Below are 10,931 nucleotides of genomic sequence, written 5' to 3'. Positions count from 1 at the left end.
CGTTTTAGCAATTTTGAAAAAACAGTGTACTCTTTTTATTCTTAAAGGCGCAGTACTCGTTTTTTTTGCTGATTGTTTTTCCTATGTAATAAAAATTAACGATTTGTGCTATTACTAGTCTGTTCAACATGTCTGACATTGAAGAAAGTCAGTGTTCTATGTGTTTAGAAGCAATTGTGGAACCCCCTCTTCAAATGTGTCCCTCATGTACTGAAAGGGGCTTACATTGCAAAGAACATATTTTAGCTGATAAAAGTATGTCTCAGGATGATTCTCAGTCAGAAGAGAATCAGGTTATGCCAACTACTTCTCCCCAAGTGTCACAACCTTTAACGCCCGCCCAAGCCACGCCTAGTACTTCTAGCGCGTCTAATTCTTTCACCCTGCAAGATATGGCTGCAGTTATGTCTACTACCGTTACAGAGGTATTATCTAAACTGCCAGGTTTACAGGGTAAGCGCAGCAGGTCCGGTATTAGAGTAAATGCTGAGCCCTCTGATGCTTTATTGGCCATCTCTGATGTACCCTCACAGTGTTCTGATTTGGGGGTGGGGGACATGCTGTCTGTGGGAGAGCTTTCTGATTCAGGAAAGATGTTCCCTCAAACAGACTCAGATGTGACGGCCTTTAAGTTTAAGCTTGAACACCTCCGCTTGTTACTCAGGTAGGTTTTAGCGACTCTGGATGATTGTGACCCTATTGTCATCCCACCAGAGAAATTGTGTAAAATGGATAAATATCTAGAGGTCCCTACTTACACTAATGTTTTTCCAGTCCCTAGAAGAATTTCGGACATTACTAAGGAATGGGACAGACCAGGCATTCCGTTCTCTCCCCCTCCTACTTTTAAGAAAATGTTTCCCATATCTGACACCATTCGGGATTCGTGGCAGACGGTCCCTAAGGTGGAGGGAGCTATTTCTACCCTGGCTAAGCATACAACTATACCTATTGAGGACAGTTGTGCTTTCAAAGATCCTATGGATAAAAAATTAGAGGGTCTTCTAAAGAAATTGTTTATTCATTAGGGTTTTCTTCTACAACCTATAGCGTGCATTGTTCCAGTAACTACTGCAGCAGCTTTTTGATTTGAGGCTTTAGAGGAGTCTCTAAAGGTTGAGACCCCATTAGATGATATTTTGGATAGAATTAAGGCTCTCAAGCTAACTAATTCTTTTATTACAGATGCCGCTTTCCAAATGGCTAAATTAGTGGCTAAGAATGCAGGCTTTGCCATTTTAGCTCGTAGAGCGTTATGGCTTAAGTCTTGGTCTGCTGATGTGTCATCTAAATCTAAGCTTTTAGCTATTCCTTTTAAGGGTAAGACCCTATTTGGGCCTGAACTAAAGGAGATCATTTACAACATTACTGGAGGTAAAGGTTCTGTCCTTCCTCAGGACAAGACGCTTAAAATGAGGACCAAACAGAATCATTTTCGTTCCTTTTGAAACTTTAAAGGTGGTCCCTCTACTTCCTCCTCCGCCACCAAGCAGGAGGGAAACTTTGCACAATCCAAGTCAATCTGGAGACCTAACCAGACCTGGAATAAAGGTAAACAGGCCAAGAAGCCCGCTGCTGCTACCAAGACAGCATGAAGGGGCAGCCCCCGATCCGGGACCGGATCTAGTAGGGGGCAGACTTTCTCTCTTCGCTCAGGCTTGGGCAAGAGACGTTCAGGATTCCTGGGCATTAGAAATTGTGACCCAGGGGTATTGTCTAGAATTCAAGGATTCTCTCCCAAGAGGGAGATTTCATCTTTCACGTTTGTCTGTAAACCAGACAAAAAAAAAAGAGGCGTTCTTACGCTCTGTAGAAGACCTATATACCATGGGTGTAATCTGCCCAGTTCCAAAATTAGAACAAGGGCAGGGGTTTTACTTAAATCTGTTTGTGGTTCCCAAAAAAGAGGGAATCTTCAGACCGATTTTAGACCTCCAAAAGTCTAAACAAATTTCTCAGAGTCCTATCGTTCAAGATGGAGACCATACGAACAATTTTACCAAATGATCCAGGAGGGTCAATATATGACCACTGTGGATTTGAAGGATGCATATCTTCACATTCCTATCCACAAATATCACCAGTTCCTCAGGTTCGCCTTTCTGGACAAACATTACCAGTTTGTGGCCCTTCCTTTCGGGTTGGCCACAGCTCCCAGGTTCTTCACAAAGGTGCTAGGGTCCCTTCTGGCGGTTCTAAGGCCGCGGGGCATAGCAGTGGCGCCCTATCTGGATGATATCTTGATTCAGGCGTCAACTTACCATCTAGCCAAATCTCACACGGACATCGTGTTGGCTTTTCTAAGAACTCACGGGTGGAAGGTGAACATAAAAAAAGAGTTCACTAGTTCCTCTGACAAGAGTTCCATTCCTAGGAACTCTGATAGACTCGGTAGACATGAAGATTTTTCTGATGGAGGTCAGAAAATCAAAGATCTTAACTACTTGCCGAGCACTTCATTCCATTCCTCGGCCATCAGTGGCGCAGTGTATGGAGGTCATTGGGTTAATGGTAGTGGCAATGGACATAGTTCTGTTTGCTTGCTTGCATCTCAGATCACTGCAGCTGTGCATGCTCAGACAGTGGAATGGGGATTATGCAGATTTATCTCCTCGGATAAATCTGGATCTAGAGACCAGAGACTCTCTTCATTGGTGGTTGTCCCAGGATCATCTGTCCCAGGGAATGTGTTTCCACAGGCCAGCATGGGTCATAGTGACGACGGACGCCAGCCTCTTGGGCTGGGGTGCAGTCTGGAATTCCCTGAAGGCTCAGGGTGTTTGGACTCAGGAGGAGTCCCTACTACCAATAAATATTCTGGAACTGAGAGCCATATTCAACGCGCTTTAAGCGTGGCCTCAGCTGGCTTCGGCCAAATTCATAAGATTCCAGTCGGGCAATATCACGACTGTAGCATATATCAATCATCAAGGGGGAACAAAGAGTTCTCTAGCGATGATGGAGGTTTCCAAGATAATTCGATGGGCAGAGACTCACTCTTGCCATCTTTCAGCAATATATATCCCAGGAGTGGAGAACTGGGAAGCGGAATTTCTAAGTCGTCAGACTTTTCATCCGGGGGAGTGGGAGCTCCATCCATAGGTGTTTGCGGCAGTGATCCATCAATGCGGCACACCGGAATTGGATCTGATGGCATCTCGTCAGAATGCCAAACTTCCTTGTTACGGGTCCAGATCAAGGGATCCTCGAGCAGTACTGATAGATGCTCTAGCAGTACCTTGGTCGTTAAACCTGGCTTATGTGTTTCCTCCTTTTCCTCTCTTACCTCTTCTGATTGCAAGAATCAAACAGGAGAGGGCTTTAGTAATCTTGATAGCGCCTGCGTGGCCACGCAGGACTTGGTATGCAGATCTGGTGGAAATGTCATCTCTGCCACCGTGGAAACATCCAAATCTAATTTCTCTGCAACTGACTGCATGGAGATTGAACGCTTGATTTTATCTAAGGAAAGTCGGTCATTGATACCTTGATTCAGGCTCGAAAGCCTGTCACTAGGAAAATTTACCATAAGATATGGCGTAAATATCTTTATTGGTGCGAATCCAAGGGCTACTTATGGAGTAGGATCGGGATTCCTAGGATTTTGTCCTTTCTCCAAGAATGATTGGAGAAGAGATTATCAGCTAGTTCCTTAAATGGACAGATTTCTGCTTTGTCAATCTTACTACACAAGCTTCTGGCAGATGTCCCAGACGTTCAGTCGTTTTGTCAGGCTTTAGTTAGAATCAAGCCTGTGTTTAAACCTGTTGCTCCGCCATGGAGTTTGAATTTAGTTCTAAATGTTCTTCAAGGGGTTCCGTTTGAACCCATGCATTCCATAGATATTAAACTTCTATCTTTGAAAGTTCTGTTTTTAGTTGCTATCTCTTCTGCTCGAAGAGTTTCTGAGCTTTCTGTGTTACAATGCGACTCGCCTTATCTTATATTCCATTCTGATAAGGTGGTTTTGCATACTAAACCTGGATTCCTTCCTAAGGTTGTTTCAAATAAGAAAATTAATCAGGAAATTGTTGCTCCTTCTCTGTCCTAGTCCTTCTTCTAAGAAGGAGTGTCTATTACATAACTTGGACGTGGTTCGTGCCTTGAAGTTTTACTTACAAGCGACCAAGGATTTCCATCAAACATCTTCTCTATTTGTTGTCTATTCTGGAGAGCGTAGGGGTCAAAAAGCTACGGCTACTTCTCTTTCTTTTTGGCTGAAAAGCATCATCCGTTTGGCATACGAGACTGCTGGACAGCAGGCTCCTGAAAAAATTACATCTCATTCTACTAGAGCGGTGGCTTCCACATGGGCTTTTAAAAATGATGCTTCTGTTGAACAGATTTGTAAGGCTGCGACTTGGTCATCCCTTTATACCTTTTCCAAATTTTACAAATTTGATACTTTTGCTTCTTCTGAGGCTATTTTTGGGAGAAAAGTTCTTCAAGCAGTGGTACTTTCTGTTTAGGTATCTGTCTTGTCCCTCCCGTTCATCCGTGTCCTGTAGCTTTGGTATTGTATCCCACAAGTAAAGGATTAATCCGTGGACTCGTCGTATCTAGTAGAAGAAAATGAAATTTATGCTTACCTGATAAATTGATTTCTTCTACGATACGACGAGTCCACGGCCCTCACTGTCAATTTAAGACAGATTTATTTTTGTGTTTAAAACTTCAGTCACCTCTGCACCTTTTAGTTTTTCCTTTTTCTTCCTATATGACTGGGGGGTGGAGTCAAGGGAGGAGCTATATAGACAGCTCTGCTGTGGTGCTCTTTGCCACTTCCTGTTAGCAGGAGGATAATCCTTCTGTGTGTATTAATACCCTGAATCACCACTGACGTTTAAACAATACATATAACTGACTGCCCTAGTTGTTCTACATTATATTCAGTGGATATCTGCTGATATATATATATATATATATATATATATATATATATATATAAGCTTAAACATACCTCACAAGTTTGAGGTCATACATTGTGAGTGTAAATCTTTTTTACTTGTTTTTATGAATTAAAGATATTTTAATACTACACTTAGATCGTAACTAAGGTCCTTTGCTGTTCTCACACATAACTGAAGAGTATGGGAAAACTTTTGTTGGGGGAACGGTCTGCAGATTACCTGCTTTGAGGTATGTTCAGTATTTTTATTTCTAGAGAGATGAATAAGTTCTAGAAAATGCTGACAGAGCCTTGTGTATTTGAGGTAAGCTTGATGCAGTGATTTAACAACGACTGGGATCATGCTTACAAAACAGGGTAATACTCATGTTAATATTATTTAGTGTCAAAACGTTTACATGTTTTCATAAATAGAACTTTTTTTTCTCTGCGGGAGATAAGTCTTTATTTGGGGCCTAGTTTTCCACATGGCTAGTCAGATACTCCTAGGAGTATTTTCTTAAGGCCCCTCTGACATCCAGTATATGGTGGGAGGGACCTATTTTAGCGCTCTAGCTGCGCAGTTTTAATAAAGACTGAGACATCAAGCTTCCCTAGAGGAGTTCTTTGGCATTTGAGGACCATTATAAAGGGTTTATTCCTTTACCAAATCATATTTGTGGGCAGGTAGGAGCCTCAGCAGAGCTGTGGCAAGGTGCTCAACTGTTTTTTTTACCGGTGGTTGACGTTTTTAAATCCGGTTTGGGGGCTAAGGGGTTAACCATCCATTTGCAAGTGTGTGCAATGTTGCTCTAGTCCCTTATACACACTGTAAAAATTTCGAAGACTTTACTATATTTTTACACTGTTTTGCAGTTTAAGTGCTAGTTTTTTTTCTCTTAAAGGCACAGTAACGTTTTTGTTTAATTGCTGTTTCATCTTTATTAAAGTGTTTTCCAAGCTTGCTTGTCACATTACTAGTCTGTTAAACATGTCTGACATAGAGGAAACTCCTTGTTCATTATGTTTGGAAGCCATTGTGGAACCCATTCTTAGAATGTGTACCAAATGTACTGAAATTTCTATAAACTATAAAGACCATATTATGGCGCTTAAAGATTTATCTCCAGAGGATTCTCTGACTGAAAAAAGGGAGATTGTGCCATCTAGCTCTCCCCATGTGTCAGAACTTATAACTCCCGCTCAAGTGACGCCAAGTATATCTAGCGCGTCTAATTCGTTTACCTTGCAGGACATGGCGGCAGTTATGAATAATACCCTCACAGAGGTATTTTCCAAACTGCCATGGTTACAAGGAAAGCGAGACAGCTCTGGGGCTAGAAATATATATATATATATATATATATATATATATATATATATATATATATATATATATATATATAATTAAATAGAGAGAATAGAACCCTTTAAAATCCAGCAACAGACCATATATATCATAGATAAGGACCACATTTCCAAAGTAGTGCAATTAAAGAGACCCTAACACAGTATGATATGCCACATAATTTTTATATTTTAAATATATTCATAAGCAACATAATCAAATCTCCCCACATCAGGAATCCAATTAATTCTTATGTTGAACAACCCGGGTTGTGATGACGACTCATTCAAGTTAATTTATAAAAGTTCCGGTAAATATATGTCCCAAAATTAAGGCTGTGATACATAAGATGTGTGTTTGTAATCCAAGTGTAAGGAAAAAACGTTAATGCAAGTGTCCCACTATGCCAGTAGATCACACAGGTAATAGCCTTTAATATGCCAATTTGTAACCAACTTTCAGACAGATACTTTTATCACTTCAGTATCATACATTAGTGTGAATGAAAATTCGCCTCCATGTTACCTAATTTCAGCATAACTTCAGTGCTTCGATATTACCTTTAGCGTGAATGGCCATAGTGTAGTGATTTGTTACCTGCTCGTTCCACCTTCACGAAATATTGTGTTTAAAGATTTCGCCAGAAATCTTGTATCTCCTACTCCTAAAACGAAGGCGTGCTGAGCACTGAAAGAGCCTTTGTCTGGAGAGGTGGAATTATCCGGTGACTCGACATCTGTTCCAGTTTGGTTAAACCCAATTTCTCTTGTAAGGTGTATCCAGTCCACGGGTTCATCCATTACTTGTGGGATATTCTACTTCCCAACAGGAAGTTTCAAAAGGACACCCACAGCAGAGCTGTCTATATAGCTCCTCCACTAACTGCCATCCCCAGTCATTCTCTTGCAACTCTCGACAAGAAAGGAAGTATCAAGAGATATGTGGTGACTTAGTGTAGTTTTACCTTTAATCAAGAGTTTGTTATTTTTAAACGGTACCGGCGTTGTACTGTTTTATTCTCAGGCAGAAATTAGAAGAAGAGTTCTGCCTGGAGATTTGATGATCTTAGCGGTTTGTAACTAAGGTCCACTGCTGTTCTCACACATAACTGAAGAATATGGGACAACTTCAGTTGGGGGAACGGCCTGCAGATCACCTGCTTTGAGGTATGTTCAGTATTTTTATTTCTAGAGAGATGATATGAGTTCTAGAAAATGCTGACAGAGCCTTGTGTACTGAGGTAAGCATGATGCAGTGATTTAACAGCGACTGGGATCATGCTTACAGAACAGGGTAATACTCATGTTAATGCTTATATTACTTAGGGACAAAACGTTTACATGATTTTAAAAATAGGACGTTTTTTCTCTGAGGTAGATAACTCTTTATTGGGGCCTAGTTTCCACATGGCTAATCAGATACTCCTAGGAGTACTTTCTTAAGGCCCCTCTGGCATCCAGTACATGGTGGGAGGGGCCTATTTTAGCGCTTTAAATGCGCAGTTTTTATTCAGACTGAGACATCCAGCTTCCCTAGAGGAGTCCTCTGACACCTGAGGACCATTACAAGGGGTTTATTTCTGCACAGAATCGTATTTGAGGGCAGGTAGGAGCCTCAGCAGAGCTGTGGCAGGGTGCTCAACTGTCTTTTAACGTTTTTCAATCCGGTTTGGGGCCTAAGGGGTTAATCATCCATTTGCAAGTGGGTGCAATGCTGCTTTAGTCCCTTACACACACTGTAAAAATTTCAAAGAATTTGCTATATTTTTTCACTGTTTTGCAGTTTAAGTGCTAGTTTTTTTCTCTTAAAGGCACAGTAACGTTTTTGTTTAATTGCTGTTTTACCTTTATTAAAGTGTTTTCCAAGCTTGCTTGTCTCATTACTAGTCTGTTAAACATGTCTGACATAGAGGAAACTCTTTGTTCAATATGTTTAGAAGCCATGGTGGAACCCCCTCTTAGAATGTGTACCAAATGTACTGAAATTTCTATAAACTATAAAGACCATATTATGGCGCTTAAAGATTTATCTCCAGGGGATTCACTGACTAAAAAAAGGGAGATTATGCCATCTAACTCTCCCCATGTGTCAGAACTTATAACTCCCGCTCAAGTGACGCCAAGTACATCTAGCGCGTCTAATTCGTTTACCTTGCAGGACATGGCGGCAGTTATGAATAATACCCTCACAGAGGTATTTTCCAAACTGCCATGGTTACAAGGAAAGCGAGAAAGCGAGACAGCTCTGGAGCTAGAACTAATACAGAGCTTTCTGACGCTTTAATGCCTGTGTCCGATATTCCCTCACAATACTCAGAAGCCGAGGCAGGTGAGCTTCTATCTGTGGGTGACATTTCAGACTCACGGAAAGGCATTACTTCAGCCTGATTCTGAAATGACAGCTTTTAAATTTAAGCTTGAACACCTTCGCTTATTGCTTAGGGAGATTTTAGCGACTCTGTCCATTTTACACAATTTCTCTGGAACCACAATGGGGTCACAGTCATCCAAATACTTTGCAGTGCCTGTTTACACAGATATTTTTCCAGTCCTTAAGAGGTTTTCGGAAATTATTACTAAGGAATGGGATAGACCAGGTGTGTCGTTCTCTCCCCCTCCTGCTTTTAAAAAGATGTTTCCCATAGATGCCACTACGCGGGACTCGTAGCAGACGGTCCCTAAGGTGGAGGGAGCAGTCTCTACCCTAGCTAAGCGTAGAACTATCCCCGTCGAGGACAGTTGTGCTTTCCTAGATCCTATGGATAAAAAATTGGAGGGTCTCCTTAAGAAAAATTTTATACATCAAGGTTTTATCCTCCAGCCTCTTGCATGCATAGCCCCAGTTACTGCTGCAGCAGCTTTTTGGTTCGAGTCTCTTGAGGAGTCTCTGCAGGTAGAGACACCCCGTTAGACGATATTCTAGACAGGATTAAAGCTCTTAATTTAGCTAATTCCTTTATTTCTGATGCCGTTGTTCATTTAACCAAACTAACGGCTAAGAATATTCAAGCGCGTAGGGCGTTATGTCTTAAATCCTGGTCAGCTGACGTTACTTCAAAGTCTAAGCTTCTCAATATTCCCTTCAAGGGACAGACCCTATTCGGGCCCGGACTGAAGGAGATCATTTCTGATATTACTGGAGGAAAAGGTCACGCCCTTCCTCAGGATAGGTCCAACAAATTAAGGACCAAACAGACTAATTTTCGTGCCTTTCGAAACTTCAAGACTGGCGCAGCATCAACTTCCTCTAATACTAAACAAGAGGGAAATTTTGCCCAGTCCAAGCCGGTCTGGAGACCTAACCAGGCTTGGAACAAAGGAAGGCAGGCCAAAAAGCCTGCTGCTGCCTCTAAGACAGCATGAAAGATCAGCCCCCGATCCGGTAACGGATCTAGTAGGGGGCAGACTTTCTCTCTTCGCCCAGGCTTGGGCAAAAGATGTCCAGGATCCCTGGGTGTTGGAAATTGTGTCCCAGGGGTACCTTCTGGACTTCAAAGCTTCTTCCCCAAAAGGAAGATTTCACCTCTCACAATTATCTGCAAACCAGATAAAGAGAGCTGCATTCTTACATTGTGTTCAAGACCTCCAAGTTATGGGAGTGATCCACCCAGTTCCAAGGGAGGAACAGGGGCAAGGATTCTATTCAAATCTGTTTGTGGTTCCCAAGAAAGAGGGAACCTTCAGACCAATCCTAGATCTCAAGAGCCTAAACAAATTTCTCAGGTAGGATGGTTCAAATAGTCTCCATTTTGAAGGATTGGACCCTATGATCCAGGAGGGTCAATATATGACTACCGTGGACTTAAAGGATGCTTATCTTCACATTCCGATACACAGAGATCATCATTGGTTTCTCAGGTTCGCCTTCCTAGACGGGCATTACCAGTTTGTAGCTCTTCCCTTCGGGTTAGCTACGGCACCAAGAATCTTTACAAAGGTTCTGGGGTCACTTCTGGCGGTCCTAAGGCCGCGGGGTATAGCAGTAGCCCCTTACCTAGACGACATTCTGATACAGGCGTCAAATTTTCAAATTGCCAAGTCACATACGGACCTTGTTCTGGCAATTCTGAGGTCTCATGGGGGAAAGTTAACGAAGAAACGAGTTCTCTGTCCCCTGTCACAAGAGTTTCCTTCCTGGGAACTCTTATAGATTCTGTAGAAATGAAGATTTACCTGACAGAGGCCAGATTGTCAAAACTTCTAAATTCCTGCCGTGTTCTTTATTCTACTTCTCGCCCTTCAGTGGCTCAGTGTATGGAAGTAATCGGCTTAATGGTAGAGACAATGGACATAGTGCCATTTGCCCGCCTACATCTCAGACCGCTGCAACTCTGCATGCTCGGTCAGTGGAATGGGGATTACACAGATTTGTCCCCTCTACTAAATCTGGATCAAGAGACCAGGGATTATCTTCTCTGGTGGCTATCTCGGGTCCATCTGTCCAAAGGTATGACCTTCCGCAGGCCAGATTGGACAATAGTTACAACAGATTCCAGCCTTCTGGGCTGGGGTGCAGTCTGGAACTCCCTGAAGGCTCAGGGATCGTGGACTCAGGAGGAGGTACTCCTTCCGATAAACATTCTGGAACTAAGAGCGATATTCAATGCTCTTCAGGCTTGGCCTCAGCTAGCTGCGGTCAGGTTCATCAGATTTCAGTCGGACAACATCACGACTGTAGCTTACATCAACCATCAAG

Source organism: Bombina bombina, chromosome 5 (assembly GCF_027579735.1).
Source record: "Bombina bombina isolate aBomBom1 chromosome 5, aBomBom1.pri, whole genome shotgun sequence".
Lineage (NCBI taxonomy): Eukaryota > Metazoa > Chordata > Amphibia > Anura > Bombinatoridae > Bombina > Bombina bombina.
This window is presented reverse-complemented; position numbering follows the sequence as displayed.